Genomic DNA, 20359 nt, shown 5'->3' on the forward strand with positions numbered 1-20359 from the left:
GGATGTGAGGTCGTATGCGTACATTTCCATTTCACAAGTTTCCTGCTCTGTCAGATGTAGTAGGCATGTTTCTGTGCATGTGCGGAGCCAGTTGTGACCTCTGTTCTGCAGTGGTGGCTTTGCGCATTGTACCACATTGTCATCAATGTGGGTATGCTGTTCTTGCTATGTGTGTGCTGCAGTGTGCCAAGGGGATCAGGGACATGATCCTGGGTAATTGTGGGTGTACAGTGTGCTACACCTCATTTTGCATGTGTGCCATTGTGCCCATCTCCCCGTACACCCAGTCCCTGGTCGTTACTCACCCTATTAATGTTGTCAGGTCCTCTTGAGCTGTGTCCGTACTCCCTACTCCTTTCAGCGTCTCCACACTGATGACTGTGGCCTCGGTTTCCTCCAGCTCCTCCTGTGGCCCAGGACTGCCACCTCCTGTCGCCGTTGCAGCCTTCCTGTTGGCAGCGGGTTTGTGCCTGGTTTAGGTAGTCACATCATGCCAGTGCCTCTTGGCCTCCTCGATTGGCCTCCTCAGCACTCTGACTGCATTCCAGGTGGTCTACTTGAGGTCTACTTGTGGGTCAGTTGATGGTAGTGTTCTGTCACCTCCGTGACGCTGATCTGGTTTGTGGACGGCACCCTGTCTTCCTCTCCCTCTTCTCCTCGGCCGTCCCCGTTGTTCCTTGCTGTTGCTCTGTGGGGGCTGTGGGGTTCGCGTTGGCCTCTGCGCTCGGTCAGGGTGCATCCATGTTGCTACGTGCTTTGGCTTGTTTCTGGTGTGTTGTTTCTGTGGTTTTTATGGTGCATTTTCCAGTCGCGTGGTATTTGCAAGCCTGTGGCTGGTTTTTGCTACCTTTTGTACTGCGATTGGCCTCATCACATGATTTTTTGCGTTTCGCATTTTTGCAGCGTGGCATTGATTTTAACGCTGTAATTTGACGTGTTATCTGGTGACTATCGCACGCTACAGCCGCATTGTGAATACTTGGTTGGCACGGCGTAATTTTCCCGCGATAGGCTGCGATGTTGAGAGTTGCGTTAAGCTACTCTTGCAGTAGTTATCACACGTTCTTGTGAATATACCCCATTGTGTAATGAAACGCACAACAGCTATCTAAATCAATTGCATTTGGTGTATTAGAGTACAGGGAGGATAGCTCTAGATCTAACAAAAGTGTTTGCAATGGAGATGTAAAATTGGTCCTCGATAGTAGGGAGGAGAGGTTTTATGGTATTCAACTGGCAATGACTGGTTTGGGAGCCTTTTGATGCTTGCTATTTCAGTGAGAGGTTGTTGTTCATGTCAATCCATTTCAGAAGCCAGCTCCAGATCTCAGATAGACATGGTTCTTCTGAGGTGAACAGTAATTCAGTTTTAGATGGATTAAGTTGAAGAAAGTCCTTGAACGTCCACCATCTAGTATAGAGCACAAAGCAGGCAGTATTTTGACACAATCCTGGAATTTTATGTAGCGATTTCGATTTGTCAGACGCAAAATGAGTTGTGTATTATCAGTACATGTAAAAATGTGTACCCGTCTTGTGAAGAGCAAATATTAAGGGGTGTATGTAAATATTAACAATGGTGAGGATAAGACAGCACCCTTAGGGACCACACATCTAAGTCATCAAAGAATGTAGGATAAATTATGGATGGGTTTCTGACCTTCAAGAATACGTAGTTTTATGCTCGCTAGCTCGTTGCCAACCAGTGATTTCCTCTTGTTTTTTCTGGATTTTTTTTAAAGGCAAAACTTTGTCAAAGGTGGTGATTACAGTCTTATTAATTGTGGGGCTAACTGCACTGGATCGCCATTGCTAGTGAATACTGATTTTAGACTATGTGCTACTAATGAGGCTATTCTACAAGGGGAACAATTATTTAGGCGCCTTTGTCTTCAGGGGTTGGTGTTTGGATTGGCATTAAGAATATCAGTCAAGGGAATTGTGGATGTAGTGGCTAAATGGTCACTGCACATCATCTTGATTGGGTTGTTTACAATGATTGACTCGATAGAGAAGATGGGGTTGAGTAGGTATCCTCCTCTACGTGTGGGTTTTAAATTAGTCATTTGGAAGTTGTAAATAGGGGAGTGAAAAATGTGTGCAATTCACTTTTGTGTAATTTTTGTCAAACTAAGCAAAATGACAAAGCATTATGTGAAATGCAAATCTGTCATTCGTGCAATGCTTGAAGTGAGGACATGTTTTGTGATTTTAACAAAGCATGAAAAATTCAATTGCCGGGAAAAAACAGACTCTTGTCTTTTGGTGGCGACCTGCAACGACTGCCCGCTTTGTGAAATCTCACCAGGAGGCAGTCTATTGCAAGAGAAAAACTCCGCTACATGGTGGTTGGCAGAGTTCTTGCTAAATTCCGTGCTCCAAGCAGAGTGTGGAATGGGTAAAACTCTGTGAACTCCACCGGCGGAGTGAAATGGCCTGCCCACCCCTAATTGTTATCCCCGAGGATGCAGAATTAACAAGCCATTCCCACCCACCTGGCGCATTTGTATTGGCATTCCATTTATTTTATAACAAGTTTTTTAAGTAATGATAAAACTTCGAAAAATTGGTGATGTGACTATTTTTTTGTGTGTTATTTCTGGGTGTTCTACCTCTCGTGGTGTTGAGATCTGATCTTGGAAAAAAGTCTTTTGCAGAGTTAATGCTGTTGTGCCTTTATGTGCTTTCGAGTGTGAATATAATTTTTTATGTTAAGTCTTTGGTCTATGATCACATTTTACTGTATCTCTATTGTGTGGATGTAAAGTGCTGTCCCTTTTTCTGCCACCCCTTTCTGTCACTCTCTGAAATGGTCCCTCACTGAACTCTTCTCTAAGTGTTATGGTTATGATTATGTCATATGTTTTAAGTGTCATATACTGGTGCAATATGCAGTTTAGCACAGGAGGCAGACTAGATTTCCTCACACTGATACTTACCCCAACCAGGCCCAGTCGTGGCTCGCCTTTTGTTATTCTCCTGAGCTCCCAGACAGACTTTTCCAAAGCTACTTTTTTTTCAGCATCTTATTTGGATTCATGAATCACTGCTGCCTGGAGCAAAACAATTCCCCAGGTTGTGCCAAACGGTGTGTTTTAATGTTTTCTTTCGTTCTATTTTTACTCCTCCTAAAACAAGGCTACTTTTAAAATCGTTTGATCCCTGCCAGTTGAGTGCATTTCTGTTCTGAATCTGATAATGTCATTAAAATAGGAGAGTTTAAGCTCAAACTGTTCCTTCATTATTTCTAAACGTTCCGTATCTTCACATCGCCCGACTCTCTATTAACTCACCTTTTCTACGGAGTAAAAGCGCTCTTTTTAGATTTACACAGTGTATCAAAAGCCCAGTTACTCTTGGCACATATTGGAGACGGGTTCTCTGAGACATGATGTTAAATCTTTAAATACTAGAAGGTCAGATAACATTTTCTCTATTTATTTTTTTAAATTTTTTTTTGCAGTTGTATAAAGCACAAACTTGGCCCAATGACTTTACATCGGTTTGCATGAGCCCCAGATTACACATTTTTGGAATAGAGCTTAATTTAAGTTTTGGCAAATGGTGCAGTTCATCAGGGTGGCAGAGGACAGTACCTTAGCCACCTTGATGGATTGCAATTCCCCCAAATTTACAGATGGCTACAGGCCCAATGGTCATCTCTGTACATTGAAAGAAACCACCCTCATTATTGTTCTGTTCAAGGTAGAAAATGTTTGGGGGATGGGCGCCGTTAGTTTTGAAGGCCGTACTCCAAACTTTCTAAACAGGAGTTTGTTTCTGAGAACAAAAAAGAAAGCAACTAATTGCCCCCCAAACCTAGGGAATTTTCTCCCAGGGAATATGGGTCACTATTTTATTTTCTATCCGACGGACACAAAAAAGCACATCACATTGCCCACCCCACATAGGGTCTTGTAAGAAAAAACGAATTTACCATTATAAATCTAGTCCCATCAGATTAGTGTAAAAGTGTTGCTAGTGTGTCGATATGCATGTTGATTTTTTTAATGAGATATTTATATTGTTGTCAGAGGTTTTCACTTTCTACAATTTGTTTTAGCAGTCTATAATTTGAAAAGTTGCATAGACTTGGAGCTCACAACTGCATGCTTTTATTTCAAACTTTGTGACCTGTGCAAAGTGTGTTTGTGCATCCCTTAAGTGACATTTTCCACATCTTCTGTTTGTGTTGTACATTTCATTGTATGATCTCTTTGCCAAAAGCTTGTAAGACAAATATAATACAAATAAAATTGTGAAATTACTCAATAAAATGTGCTTATTGCAGTTATCTATTTTTTTTTAATGTGATGTAATTAAAGAATGAATTCCATTTTAGACAACTTTAAAATTCCAAGCTGAGGGGCTTATTTACAAGCCCATTGCATCGCCGATGCATCACTTTTTATGACATACCAGCGTCACAGTGTGCTGGCCCATATCTACATATTGTAAATATAGCCCCCTTTCACACATTGCATCACCAGGGCCGGATTGGCCGTACTGGCTGTTTCCCCGGGAGACTGAAAAGGTGGGGTCCGTTTTATTTTAACTGGGGCCTGGTTTTGCAGCGGTGCTGCACTATTGGCCTCCAGTAACAAAAGCAGCAAGTGTTTCCATCCTCCCAGGGCCAGGCAGTGCTTCCCCAGGGGCTGGTCTGAGAAATCTGCCAGGGCTGCTTTGGGTTCCCAGTCTGCCCCTGTGCATCACTACATAACAGCCCTTACTCAGTCTAGGGGTGGGCGGAATTTTCGAAATTCACTTTCGCAAATTATTGCGAAAATGTTAAAAATCTCCGCAAACACGCGGAAATATCGCGAAGATGCGGAAGTTTTTTTCCCACCCGCTCGCGGTATTTTTTGCTTGGTCGCGGCTCGCCAACATACCCATGCGGTTGCTCGCGGGCGCGGCCATCTTGTTTTCACTTGTCTCGCGGTGCATGATCGCGAGAAGAAAGATGTGATCGTGCGACGCATGACGTTACTGCGGGCGCGAACTGTCGCGAGACAGCGCAAATGGCTACCAACAATCCAACATCTCGTGGAGAACGCGACCGGATCGGGAAAACTTGTCGGCGAACGCGGGGATTCAGGTAAGGTGATCGCGCGCACGCGAAAATTTATTATTTTACAGCGCGAGCGAGAAACAAATTATCGCTAAGCTGTGGAATGCGGAAATTTTGACATTTTTGCGCTTTCCGCGGAACGCGAAAATGCCAAATTATCGCAATTTCCGCGAACGGAACGGAATTTTGGCCCAGGCCTAACTCAGTCAAATTTTCTAACTGCAGTAGTCTCTCACTGCCAGAGACAACTACTCTGATGAACCACAGTGCAAACTCTGAATCCAGGAAAAACAAAAATCCAGCATTGGGCCCTAGGTCTTCCAACCAGTGTTCAGTGGATGTATGGTTTGACAATTAAATGCAAGGTTCTGTTGGGGACAGGATTTCAGTCCTGAACCTTATTGTATGTCACATACCAAAGTATGGGGCTGCATTAGGCAGAGTTCACAACAATAGTCTACATTTTAAAACCCTCTGTTGTTGCCTGGTGGCAGCAGCTGTTCAAATAAAGTAAAATTATCAGTTATAAGACATACAAAAACATGAGTGAATACCACCTCAGAGGAAAAAATAAATATTGAATGAAGTATTACACTGACCGCCTAAACTGAATGAAGTTGACACAAATCAGGGGATAAGACATTGCTCAGCTGTGGCAGGTGGTCTTAACAAGAAGTCTTTCAAGTGACGGGTAGGTCTTGCTGATACAGCAGAGCTCTTCATAAGTCCATTGATAAGCCTTATATCTGAGATACAGCTGTGCACCAGTGATCAATCTGAGCCGCTGGTTGCAAAAAACACATTTTTGTGGATCAACACCAGCAACATATTTCCTCGTCATACTTTGACCTAGTGCAAGAGAGGGAAACACACAAGGGGGAAAAGAGGAAGAGAAAGGCAGAAATAACATGAAAAGGGGCAAAAGGAGGGATGAAAAAAATGCTACAGGAGTGAGATAAAGGGAAAGGCAGCAGCTGGGGTGAATTTAAAAACCCTGAGGGGAATAAAGACTACTCAGCCTTGGTACTCAGCATGCTGACAATTAATAGTGCCAGCAGTGGATTTCTGAGCAAAACTTTGGGCTCCATCACCTATTCTTTTCTATTTAAGCACTGGTGTGCACATGCAGGACATCTTTTGGCAGGGCTCAAACATCAGCACTATGGTGTCTCACAGGATCCTGTGAGAGTACTGACTTCTGGGAAAAATAGCTCACAGTTTTAACAGTGTGTACTTGCCATTGGAATTCTACACAGATTGAGCTCACAGCAAAACTACCCAACCTTGACATGTGAGATTCATTAAGTGAGCAAGTCTGGAGTGCCACCCAAACAAGGGGCTATGAAAGTGTAGGAAGTTGCTTGACAAGAGGGAGGATCACTTCCAGTCATTATGATATCATAAATGTGCACACCTTTTACAGGTGAGCCAGATGGTTCTTTTCACCATCAAACCTGACATGAGGTGGAGGAGCCATGTATCATAACTGTACGGGTGCTGGACACAGAAGAGCAGCATGTCAAATTGTACTTATTGTTAGAATACTAGGCAGTGTGGCTTACAGGTGTTGGACTGGGAATATATAATCTTATATATAGAAAAATAAACTGTAGAGGAGGACAGCACTCATCACGTAATTTCTGAAAATGTCCATGGAGTTTAAGCTGTAATCACTTGCGATCAGATGGTCATAAACCAAAGTCTATTTTTTGGGGAAATAATTTGTTCTCCAAGTGCAGGAATTTTCAAATATTCTTTATTCTCAAACCAGTTTTCCAATTTTGGATAAAGCCAGCAAATCTATTTTGTCCCAATAAGGAAACTTCATCAGGGCCTAAAAAATACATGTACAATGATCAACATATAAACAGACATTTCATTTTTTTTTTTTTAATTGTTGCTCCCAATTCTTTAGGTTTGTAAAAAATCTTCTTTCGTTTTTTTTATATAGAATTAGGTACATAACTTCAGTATATACACTTTCTAAATCAAATCATGCCCAACACCCCAATGTTGGACATATTCACTCTGTGGCCATAATGAAGTGACCATCCTTGCCCCCAACAGTTTACCAACAGTGATGACAACGCATACAATACACCAATAGGGTATTCTTTATATCCTTATCGCTCCATGGTAAGTGTATCAATGTGTTTTGTTTATAAAGGAGAGCAAAATGAATTACTTACAAAGCATTATCTCATATACAGTTCTGTCAATTTGCATGTCCTCAAGTCCAATATATTTATACTCACTGATACAAAAAAGAGAAAACTTAATTCGTATATACTAATCAAGCTCTTTCTATACTTGATATCATTTACAAGTTTGTCATCCTTTTGAGTTTAGAAAGCCTTTGATGTGGAAAAATTAGATTAATACGAGTCTCACTCGGACTCATCATTGTCAACACACAAGTGTGTACTTGTACTTATTTATATTCATAATGGTATTCCAATTACACCATATGAAGTTCGCGCAGAGCAAAACATTTTTTTTTATATATTATGATTACTCGTCACACCATCGTAACCACTTATGATGTCCTATTGATTATAACAGTTGTTTCCGGAAGCCAGCACAACCTATCCACATTTTGCAACCGTGTTCTACGTAGCAGGGATGCTAGAAGCCCTATCTTTCAGCATATGAAGAAAATGCACCCCAGTGATTTTAGTTTTACTTTCCATGGTGTCCAAAGAATGCATCCCAACCCAAGAGGGGGTGATCGAGAATTGATTCTTAGGCAGAATGAAGCTAAATGGATAGCAAGGTAGAGATCAATGGAGAAGGGTCTCAATACAGAAAATGAGCTTCACTACTTTCTGTTAGACTCATTATGGGGTAGAGCAGGGCCAGCTATGCGGGAGATGGTGCACTATTTCACATATGAATTTAGGCATGGAACTTAGATAAACCCATATCAGGTCATAGAAAGAACGTAAACATGGAGTATCAGCTGATAATGCAGCGAATGATAGGATGATGCATCTGTGTGCATGTTGGTACAGTCCTATATACATAGGAGGAATTGAGAAATATGGAGTGATCAGGTGCCAATTTCAGCATGTAGTCACATTGAATGGAAACTTGATGAATTTGGCATACCACAGATGGAACTTAAATAATAACATACATTGGATAGTTAAAGAAAAATATAAATAATGATAAAATATCAGCTAGTTGAAGTATCCGCTGAGAATACGACAAAAGGATAGGATGATGCCTTAATGGATTTATTTGTACAGTCCCTTCCACAAAGAGGGAAACGAAGATTAGAAGCAACCGTTATAATCAACAGGATATGAATACTTAAATGGTTCAGATAAAATAGGATACAAAGCGCTTCATTGTAATTGCAACACACAAGTTTTATATTACAAACAATCTTGGAGTGACAGATTTAAAGATAGCACTCGCCAATGACTGGAAATACACCATGAACTATGGGAGTTTAAAGATGTGGAGTATGTGCTTAGTTTGGAATAACGAAAGTCTGGGACATTGTCCAATCGCCTCTATCGCCTAAAGTTCAAAGAATACAACAGAGTTGTATCAAGCAACAAATGATTAAATCTATAATAATCTATTTGGAACTGTCGTTTGGTGAAAATGCCACAATACAGATAGGAATTTTCCCTATTAGTGTGTTGCTGTAATACAATCATGACTGTAGTGCGATATATCTGGATAAAATGATCGTAGGAAGGAATTCCAACATGGCTCCCAGTGTTGACTACATTGACTCATAATGGAGCCCCGTTGTGGGATATGAAACTTATTAGGCATGGGCTTGAAAAGTTGACAGAAAGTGGGGTCAACTTTTTGCATAACAAACAAAGAACTCTTAGGTAAGTAACTGTCATGCCGTGTAACATCGCAATACGGGTAGTGGCTTGCCTCCCTTAGCCAACTGAGAGTTTCAGCATGTGATAGGATGTGAGGTCATTGCTTTGCCTAATGCAGAATTCTAAAGTGGGTAGGCTAGAGATATTGCACACATTGTGTGTGAGAGTAACATTGTAATACGGGTAGTGGTTTGCCACCTGGTTCTAAACTGGTAGCTACAGTAATGTCGCGCTAATTGGGTGCTGGCATGCTACTGTTGCTTATATGTGCTATTTTGTTTGGCTCATAAGAGATAATAGCTGGTCGCTAGCTTCGTAAAACCCGCTTGCAACAGGGAGATAGGTTGCGCAGGCATCCAGAAACAAATGTTATAATCAATAGGATATCAAATGGGGTTAGGATGTTGTGACAAGTAATCACAATATATAACAAATAAATGTTTTGCTTAGCACAAACTGCAAATGGTATAATTGGAATACCATTATGAATATAAAAAAGTGCAACTAGAAATAGAAAGGGGATGGTTAGGATGTACGAATTAAGGAATGTTTTTCTCTTTTTTATCAGTGACTATAAATATATGGGAATTGAGGACATGCAAATTGACATAATTGTATATGAGATAACGCTAGTAATGAAGTAATGAATTTTGTTTTCCTTTATAAACAAAATGCAGTGATATGCTTACCATGGAGTGACAAGAATATAAAGAAGTTATTAGTGTATTGTTCGAGTCCTCATCACTGTTGGTAAACTGTTGGGGGCAAGGATGGTCTCTTAATTATGGTTACAGAGTGAATTTGTGATAGCATTAGAATAGTTGGCCGAAATTTGATTTAGAAAAAATATATACTGAAGGTATATACAAAATTTTATATAAAATAACAGATTTTTAAGAAACCTAAAGAATTGGGAACAACAAGTAAAACATTTTTGAATGCCTGTCTATATTTCGATTATTGTATAAATGTATTTTTAGGCCCTTATGAAGCCTCGTTATTGTGACGTAACACATTAGCTGGGTCGGTCCAAAATGGAAAATTGGTTTGAAAATAAAGAATATTTGAAAAAAGCCATCATTGTGAGAGCAAATTCTGTCCAACAGAAATAGACTTTGGTTTATGACCATCTGATTGCAAGTAATTGCAGCTTTAACTCCATGAACGTTTGCAGTAATTACATGATGAGTGTTGCCCTCCCCTGCACTTTGTTTTCTACAAGTTGATTTGTGTATAATCGTATATATAGTCTTCAAAAATTCACCCATCCAAAAAAGTGATGACCTCTCAGCACCTTTTTTCATGCCTGTAGGAATCCCCATATGCATTTACAACTGTGGATTTCTCTGCACGAGCTAAGACATCTACACAAATAAACTGCACTTGAAAGTTGAGTATTGGGTGTCTTAAGTTGGGGTTTGCCTTGGACGTTTAATGACATGTATAAACAAGAATGATTCTGCACATTCCCAAGCTCTGGTCATATACCTTTTCATCCTGGATATGGTCAGAGATTTTCTCCTTTTCCAGGATGGATATGGGTGAAAGGATCATTCCCCAAAGCTGGTGTAGGTGCTGTGGAAGGACTTTCTCCACTGGGAAAATGTTTTTCTCATGATGAAAAAATGCATTTGCACATGAGTCTCTGTTCCACCTGTGCAGAGTTCTCTGCACAAGGATAAAAGGATCCTTTACAAAAAGTCACATGGTATAGCAAGCAGTTTTCCAAGTATGGTGATTCTGGGAATACTGGGAATGTTTGCAAATAGAAAATAAGTCATACAAATAGGTTCAGGCAGAGATAGAAATCTCTGCCCGTGCTTTTAGTTCTTTTTTGTGATTTTTTCTTCAGAAAACCACACTTAATTACAAACAGAACTCAGATCTTCCCGTTCAATGAATGCCCATATCAATTTAAACCAATTTGAGTTACATCATACTGCCGTTTCACAAGGAGCACATCCTCACACAAAGTCCATAGAGTACTCTAATTATATGTATTTTATTTAGATTAAAAAAAGTATTTTTCCCCTTAGCCAATATGTTTTGTCTTTTAGACAGATGAAGGCCTAGCAGCTTCCTGAGCAATAAAGTTTTCCATAAACCTTGACAAATCAAACAAGAATCCTCGAAAGACTGGCATCCAACGCCAGACCTATTGGCTTTGCCAATGCTTGTTTTTACTTGGCAATTGGCTTCGTACAGGTTCTTACTTATGACCCACATTGGCTCCTGTGACCAAAATGCTGTTTATTTGTGTAAATATCAGACCTTTGATTGCGTGTTTTGGGCTCTGTAGTTCGAACACTTGGGAATTATCAGAAATGCATACACCACTCACAGACTAATATAAATTGAGTAAATACTGCTTACTTTCCTAAAAATGTGAATCAGCCTTTCTGTGCCAAATCCATAACATTTATGCTTCGGAAATGCCTGAAACTTTACTGCTTTGACTTATCTTCAGTAAGGTTTGGCTGGTCTGCCGGTGTATTTTATTAATGGGCATTATTATTGTCATCTGTCCAGTCATTTGTCCTTTGCACTGTCTGTCCCAACAAACCGAAGATGATTGACTGTCGAGCTGGTTTCCAGATTACTGTGAGAATGGAAAGCCTCTCTCATCATACTGATAATGTGGGTACTGTTCGTTTTATCATTATTCATAGGCATCCACCCTTTATAATTATCCCAGTAATGTTTGTTTTAAGTGCATTATCAAAGGATAAATCATAGTTTGTGGGTTTCACCAAGCCCACGCCTGCAATCTCCCTTCAAAATGTACAAGTGAGGACAGGAACCCTGCACATGTAGCAGGGTCATAAGTGCCCCGGAGCACTTTTTTGGCCATGTTTGATGTTATAGCTTTGCTACAGAAGTAAATTAGTGCATTGCTGCACGATCAGGCTGCAGGATTGATTCATGCAACAATAAGAATTGCTACTAAAGCCAATTTTTACTTTACTTTTAACTTTGATACACGACGTCATGTGTGGCAGCCTCTAATATGTTTTTGAAAATCAAAAATACTATTGTGGGGAATTGCAATGTTGGGCGACTGGGCAGTGGTATCAGTGGGGGTGTCAGTCGTGGCTGATGTCCCACAGTGCACAAACCACGCGCCTCCTTTCATTTGTGTAAGAGATCCTTGTCCCATGCTTGGTTCCTTGGTACAACGAGCAAGACTTTCCTAAAAGGAGGTATGTTTTTTAAAAACAGAAAGCTCTAAATCAAGTCACTTAAAAGAGAAGAGAAACAAGTCAAGTCACATACTAGGGAAAAACATTGTAAAAAAATATGTGTCCTAATTTGTCAAAGAATAAGAAATGGGCTCAAAGAGTGCAGAGTGACACAGGTTCGGTTTGAATGTGCTGTTCAGATCAAATCATCAGAGTCAACTTCAGAGGCTCACTCACTGAAGCAGTGTTTAGTTGTAGAGATCCTGGGGTAGTGAGTACCATATACATGGGGTCTGTTGTTGGGTGGATTGAAGGCTTAAAGGCTCAGGGTGGAGCTCAAATGTAATGAAGCTTCAGTATAGTAGTGTTGAGTGGACTCTAAACCATGCAGGGAAGGCTGGTTAAGATGGGGTTGAACTTTGGAGCAGGCCCTTGGACCCCTTGAGCTCAAGATAATGCTGTGCACCAAGCTGACCTACAGGAGGAGTGAGATGAATTCATAGGTCCAACAGTACATCTACCCTTAAGACATGTTAGAAATCAATGGGCAATGTGGTCCTTTCCTGTGGACCAGGACTTTGACTCCAAAGACAAAAACAGGTTGTACTTCACTAATTGATTAGGATTTTGAAGGTCACCCTCGCTTGATGGCATGCTTCATCATAGGGTTTACATCTCACCATCAATAAGTGAGTTCACTGAGAGCTCTCTCTAGGTGTCAGTACGTGTGAATCCCCAAATACCAGTAGCAGAGTCTCAAGCATTTCAGGTTTCTTGGTGGCCCCAATTATCCCATGGTGCACTTTGCCATCTAGTGGGTCAGGGAATAGATTGATTAGTAGTGGGCACAATGTGTTTGTTAATGCCTCCCTATTGCAAAGTTAAAACTGAACAAGCGCTTGTAGTACCAAATTTTCAGGAAGGTCTCTACTGTGGGAGCGAATGCCAGTGGTAGTGTGAGGATCCTAGCAGGAGTGGGCACTCTTATTTTACTGATATCCGTCCTTTATCTTTATACCTCATATGGTTATTTAAAGAGGTTTAGAGCATTAACCTTTCACATTGCAACAGGTTAAGTATGTTGTTTCATTGGCATTTACACTATTCATAACACATTGCAACAAGTTAGTGTGAAGAACAACATTTAGGGGTCCAAATATTTATAAATGACCTCAACCTTGTTATGCCTAACCCCAGGACCAAAAACAAAAATGCAAAACCCCAGGAAAGAAACATGACTGCTAGAACTTCCAGTCACAGGGGTATTAAAACCTGTCTAGATGTGAATTTAATTTGGTTCGGTGGGCATGGTTTGAGTTGAATATCAGTTTGATGCTGAAGATGTTGACAGCTCATTGAGGCAAACTGCAGGGATGTGGTGATTCCAAGTATAATTGTAGGGTTATTCAGGGCAAGTGCCACTTAGTCAATACCCCCTTCCCCTGTCTTATTCAGAAACTCCTTCTCAACATAGGCTCTTTTTAGGCCTTTCAACACTCAGGCTATTTGTGACACAATTCATCTCAAGCAGGGCATCAGCTTCCAGCATGTAGACACATCCCGCCTCCTCAGCACCCAGGCTTCTTGGAGCAAGAAGGCAGGTTCTTCTCAGGGTATGAATCCAAAAAAAGGAAACCACTGCTGCAAGTTCTAGAGAGGTGTGTCAGCAGAGAAGTTCAAGAGAGATTCAACTGGCAATAACATTTTTAAGTGAAGGCATACAGGTATGCCTTCTATTCTTCTCTCCTATTCTGTAGTCTCTCAAGCATTAGTTTTTAAAAGAGTAAGGTTGTTGACTATATAACAATTTGTGATGGTCCCTAAACAAATCCGGAGCTTTATTTTTTTTAAACGAGGGTACTTCTAAGAGTTGTGCTTGGCCCAAAGATTTGTCTTTCACCATACAGCAGGTAAAAACAATTGTGGACAAAGCTCTGTGGGTGACCTACTGTCCCTATCACACAGAGCAGAGCAAATTAAAACATTATAGGGTGCACAACTGTGGGGCAGGAATGGCCTTCCAATATCCAGAATGGTTGTAACAGAAACACAAGGCAAAACTAGGTACAATGTATTACATTGCTACCTTGTAGCATGGGTTACTGCACTCATTTGCTACTGACTGCAGTAACACAGCTCACCATTAGAGGTCTCTGGGGAGTCAACAGCAAGAGTACATTAACCCATGTGCCTGTAGAATATGGGGTCTCATGTTGACTCCTCAAGACTTTCTGATACCAGCCTATGTTACTGCTCCCAATATTTTTAACATAATATTTTTTCACAAATTTAAATAGCAATGGCATGCATGTGCCAATGTATTTAAACTGATCCGGTATAGTTTTGATAAACAGACAATTGATAAATGAATATATATGGAGCATAATTGCAGTCTAATAAATCAAGAATGAATAATTGGTCACAACAAAATCACTTATATACATCCTAAATGTAAGCCACTTTCTTTGCCAAAAGCCTACTGCAACGACAAAAAGGCCAAGCATCATAGGCTTTGGGGCATAATGGGGCAATGGGCCAAAGCACAGGTTGTGGGCCCAAGAGCCATCTACTCATTTTCAAAGAGCAGGCACCAATTTCATATTAACCCAATCAATATTTAGGGACTCTACTAGTATATTAAGATGTTTATCTCAAATCATTCAACTAGGCCTCTATCTTTTAGATCCAAATCTATTTGTTCAAAGGACTCTTGCCTACTACAAGTATCTAGAGGTATGCATCATTGTCAAGTCCTCACCCAGGCACCTTCCTTGACCACAAACTTGAGCCCATCCAGCAACCTTTTGGTCAAGAAAGCTCTTATCTAGGGTTGTTGATAGTGTGATCTGAAGAACTCAGATTTAAATTGACTTGAGCTCTTTCTCTCCAGTTTAATACGTTAGGGATTGCGTGGATTTTGCTAATAGGGAAAATGATAGGTGATGCTCATAAGGAAACTCAGTGTTCCCTTGCATCAAAAAACAGTCTAAATGGTTCAGCTACCTATCACAGCCCAGAGGGTCACATGGCTTTCCTTGGGTCCAGAATATCAGCTCCCCAAATTTCTCTTTGGGTATTCCCCTTCCTTAGAAACTACACTAGAATGTTTTGAACAACATACATATTCATGCATGCCAAACTTCAAAACCAACAAGGCTCGCTGGCCAATTCATTATCTATGGGTGGGAAGAGAAACAGAAAAAAGACAGTATTAGTCATCACCTTAATCATCAACTCTTGACATCCCACCTCTTGCTTGTGAGCACAGCAAGCGCTATAAAAAAAGAGTTTGTGAAATGTCCCATGAACAAATAACAGCTTGCATCTTTTACATGTATGAGTGGACTGGTGTGAAATGAATATGACACCACTCCTGTCTGGCATCGATTGTACTATAGGAGAATAGATATCATGGCATAACACTGATCAGTATGGGTAGATACACACTAGTCATAATTAGACCACCTCTGAAGTGATTGTGGATGATATCAGTAAGTTTGGACCATACTGATTTCTTTATTTACCCATGATCTGCCATTGGTACATACATGGTCAGATGCTATAATTTGTAATATCATAAGTGACATTGTCTGTGAGGACATGAGCAGTGCAATGGGGAGTAATTATTACTCTACATAACTGACCTTAACGGGCCAATTTTAGGATTGTAGGTTTATGATCTTCACAGTAATATTACTTCAATTTGCAGGGGGAATTTCTAAACTTTTTCGTATCAATTTTTATTTTGTCTTGTGAGCAAGGAACCACATGTTACATTTAACATGTTTTTTTCCAGTGATATAGAGATAGGAAGACAGACAGATAGACAGTTCTTGTCTGTGCCTCACATTTCTCTTCTGCTAACCCGGTCCCATTGGACTTTTTGATTACATGTGACCTGAACTCACCACTACTTAGCTAACTGAAGATAGAAGATTATTTCAAGGACTGTTTGATTTATTTAGGCCTATGAATTGAAGAATTTTGAGATTGATATAAGGTCGATGAGAATGCATTATTTTTTAGTTTCCCGCCATTCCCTACTCTGCAGGAAGCTTTCTGACCGAAACATCAATTTTTCTTGTCAACATGAGAGGTTAAAAGCAATGAAACCAAGCTTTCTAATGCTGGAAACTACTACCATTATGTGTTTACAAACAAGAAATTATAAGCTAATAAAAACTGAAAGGATACATGTTAGACCTGACATTCTTGGGGTGGTATTCCCCCAACATTTTGCCTCCACACCTTGATTTTTGGCTAAACTTGTTCTTGTTGGCATTAGGACTCTGTTCACTGTACCCTGCTAACTAGGGCTAAAGTGATTGTGATCTGCCCTTAAACTCTGACTGGCCAGAACCTAATTGGCATATTTAATTTACTTGAAAGTCCAGGTACTCCATGTACCAATGTATTATAAATTAAATGCCCAATACTCATTATGCCACCCGCTAAAGTAGCAGATTAAAACATGTCTCAGGCCTGTCATAGCAGCCAGTAGTACAGTTTAAACTGCCATTTTGACTTGGAAAAATAAAACTTTTGCTAGGCCTAAACCTTACTTTTAATACTTCTACGTCATCCCTACAGTAGGCCTCACCACCCCTAGGGCAGGTTGATGGTATTTAAAAAGTAGGACATGTATGTGTAGGTTTTACATGTTGTGATGGTGAAATACTCCTAATGTCGTTTTTCACTGTTGTACGGCCTATCTGTTCTAGAGACTAAAACTTTGTTACCTTATTACATTCAAGAAGTGCTAACTTCAGATTGGGATCAGATAGAGATATGCTGTTTCCATTCACCTGAGTTGTAATTTAAAATCCCCTTTAATGGTGAAGTCGGATTTTTAGTTACAATTTAGAAAATGCCACTCTTAAAAAGTTGGCATCTTTCAGTCCCAGTCAGCTGTGCCTTTCTGCCAGTATCCTAGATCACATGACTGTGAATGTCTCTCCTTCTGGGATTTGTGTTTTGCTTATAGGCAGTGAAACAAAGGAAACCTAGATGTGAGGGGCGAGGGTCTTTCTGACAGGATGGCTGGGGAGGAGCTGCCTCCGCCCTGATTAAATTTCAAAGGACCCTGCCTCCAGGACAGACAAATGAGCCTGACACCAGGCCTGCCCTACCTTTTGTCACCCTAAACAGTTTGGTGCCAGGATCAGGAGAAAGGAAAGAACTGGCCAGAATCAGTTTTAGGGATAGGTCAGGGAATTTCCCAACATACAGGCTGGCAATAGGTATAAAAATAGAACTTTCAGAACCACACTTCAGATCACTTCTGAATCTGTGGAAGATTCAGAAGAAGGACTCTCAAATATGTGATGTTACATCACATGCGCTACAATGCGTGTGATTACAACGGGTTGTTACAAACACCGCGTTGTTACAACATAAGCCATTACATCGCAAGTTGTTTCTACGACTTGCTGTAGGGGGCGCGCTGGACTTAGGAATAGTATAATTTACTATTCCAACTCCAGCATGTTCAACAGTAGGGAAGGTGTTGGAATAGTAAATTATACTATTCCTTAGTTTAGCGCGCACCCTACAGCAAGTCATAGAAACGACTTGCGATGTAATGGCTTGCGGTGTAACAACACAGTCGTTGTAACGACTGCATTGTAATTGCATGTGTTTTAGCGCATACGATGCAAATGCTGTTTCCCAGGACTGTCATGCTGCCAAAAGGACTGCCCTGCTGCTAGAATGACTACCTTGCTGTCTGAAGAAGGTATTTTGGACCTTTTGCCATGATCCCAGGCTATCCAGAGTGACTCCAAGGGTCACTTGTCCAACCTCTTGCGTGAGCTTTAGGGACATAACAAGCTTCCAGAGGCCATCCTGCAACTGGCCAGCTGACCAGCATCATTTGGACCTGCCTAAGCCCTACTGCTGCCCTCTGCTGAAATGACTCCTGATCCCCAAGAAGTGCCCTAAGGTCCTGGATCCTTGGCTGGAATCAGTGAGAGCTCCTCTTGAAGAAAAGGTGAAAATCCAGAAGTTTGGGCTCCTCACAACCGTGAAGTGACTTCTTTGTGCCAAATATTTACCACCTACAAGGACCACAAATGTGGAGCTCCAGCACGACCTGCTCTTTGCAGCAACAGAGACCATCCATGATGACCAGCAAAGCGGGTCTGGCACTTCGCACCGACAGTGAGCATCCACGACGATCAACCACCTCGAAGCTCCAGTGGTCACCAGCGCTACATGCTACAGCAATGACCATCTGAAATGCTCGACCTCCTCTTCACGCTAAAAAGCCTCCTCCTCACTACCTCCTCCAACTCAAACAGAACTCTTCTTGCCGGACTTGAGAAGGTGACTCTTCAGCAGGTCTAACTTGTTCTGTGTATCTAACCTGTGCTCCATTGTGGTCAGCCTTAACATGTGACTTGCCCCCGGCCTAGCATGGCCAGATAACCCACAGTGGTGCTTTCAGCTTCTTGGCAATATCTTTACCTAAAACTTTTAAAAGTTAAAATGTGTGGTTCTGATGATCGGATGTTCCTTTTGATGTCAATATATTCATTAAAAATGTATCCTATTTTTCTATGTTGGTTCGGGATTTTTCTTGTGTTGTTTTTTCACTTTTTTGCAGTTTTTTGCTACATAAATACTGTACAAATTGCCTCTATGTTAAGCCTGGCTGCTTTGTGCCAAGCCACCAGAGGGTTAAGTCCAGGTTAATTTAATTACTTTTGATGTTCACCTTGATAAGGAATTTGGTAGTTGCCTAAATTAGGCTTCCTCCCCTCTCAACCAATTATCCAAAGTCTTACAATGCATAAGTGGTATCATTTGCAGTATTTCCAGAAACGAAGGCTATGGTTAGGTAGGGATTTCTACAAACTCATGCATAGTTGTAATGGGAAAGGCAAGGATAATCTGCATTTCCAGTTTCTAGAAACACATTTCCCCAACCCACTTTCAAGGTACTTACTTAATTCTTGCTATACTATGAGGAGGTGCACAATACCCGAATTGGGTGGTTTGATTCACTTGGGTTGAGAATGGAGATCAACCACGCATGACTCTGAAAAGTGCGCTCTAACATGAATTGATGCCACACTTTATGACTATAATTGAAGTTCAATGTCTAGTCTAAATGTTTCTTTTTTTCTCTTGTTTGTTCTTTTCTCTTTTCTCCAAATAGGTGGATTTTTTTACAATAGAAGGTAGGAGGATAATTATTCTCCTTATTGTGATGGAAGCTATTACAAAGAATATTTTGTGATTATTGTCAAAAACTTTTTGGCTTTTTGAAGATGATGAAGGGGACAGCTATCTGTACCTTCTAAGAATCTAAATTATAGGTCAACCCCATTTTTCCAGGGAGGGAACATTCTTTTTTTCAAGCCCTGACAAAAGCCCTTGACCATTTTTGGTATTATAAATGGGCAGAAATATGTTGGCTAACCTTTAGGGTCTTAGGACCATAAAACTCCAGAAAAGACCCAATATTTTCCTTTTTAATGTCCATTGCATCCCCGCGAATAAAGGGATACCTGGGGAAGCAATAGGATTGTTTATCTTCAACCCCCCTGGCCATATATCTCCTAAGAGCTCCCTGAAAGACGGTTGAGCCCACCCGAACCTTTAGGAGTCCGGGTGAACCCGATGATGAAGCATGAGACCAATAGGGTGTGTGAGGGTTAAACAATAAAAGGAGATCCTTTTCCTTTTCCACGCCAGCAGAATACATCACAAATAGGAGAATTAGAGGCTGATAGAGTCAATCTTTGGTGTGGATACAGTAGTGTGGAAAAGTATATACTAAGGAGATGGTATCCATACATCTATACTTCTTACCCCTTACGGCATCAGTGGAATCCTCTACTGATACCTAGTGGTTATAGATATATATTTTTGAGAATCATCACAGTGACAGGCACACTTAAGCACCACTTGTTATGTTATTTTTGACTATTTTTGAGAATCATTACAGTGACAGGCACACTTTTAAGAAGGGTGAACAACTGTTTGCATATTAGTATTGGTCAGTGTTGTGTGTTAGGATTATTTAAATTATCTTGCACATTTTTCCTCACCTTGCATAATGCAAAATGTCACAGCCCCTCCAGTCTTCTTGGTATCACCTGGGGAGCCTCCTATAAAATGGCAAAAATGGAAGGTCTTTGATCGTTATGCAAAAGTTTGTGGAACATCACTTAGTGCTGAACAAAGGTCTTCACTCCTACTACACTGTTTGGGGTCTGAGGGTCAAGAAGTATATGACCATCTTCCTGAGTTGAACGATG

Source organism: Triturus cristatus, chromosome 6 (assembly GCF_964204655.1).
Source record: "Triturus cristatus chromosome 6, aTriCri1.1, whole genome shotgun sequence".
NCBI classification, from domain to species: domain Eukaryota; kingdom Metazoa; phylum Chordata; class Amphibia; order Caudata; family Salamandridae; genus Triturus; species Triturus cristatus.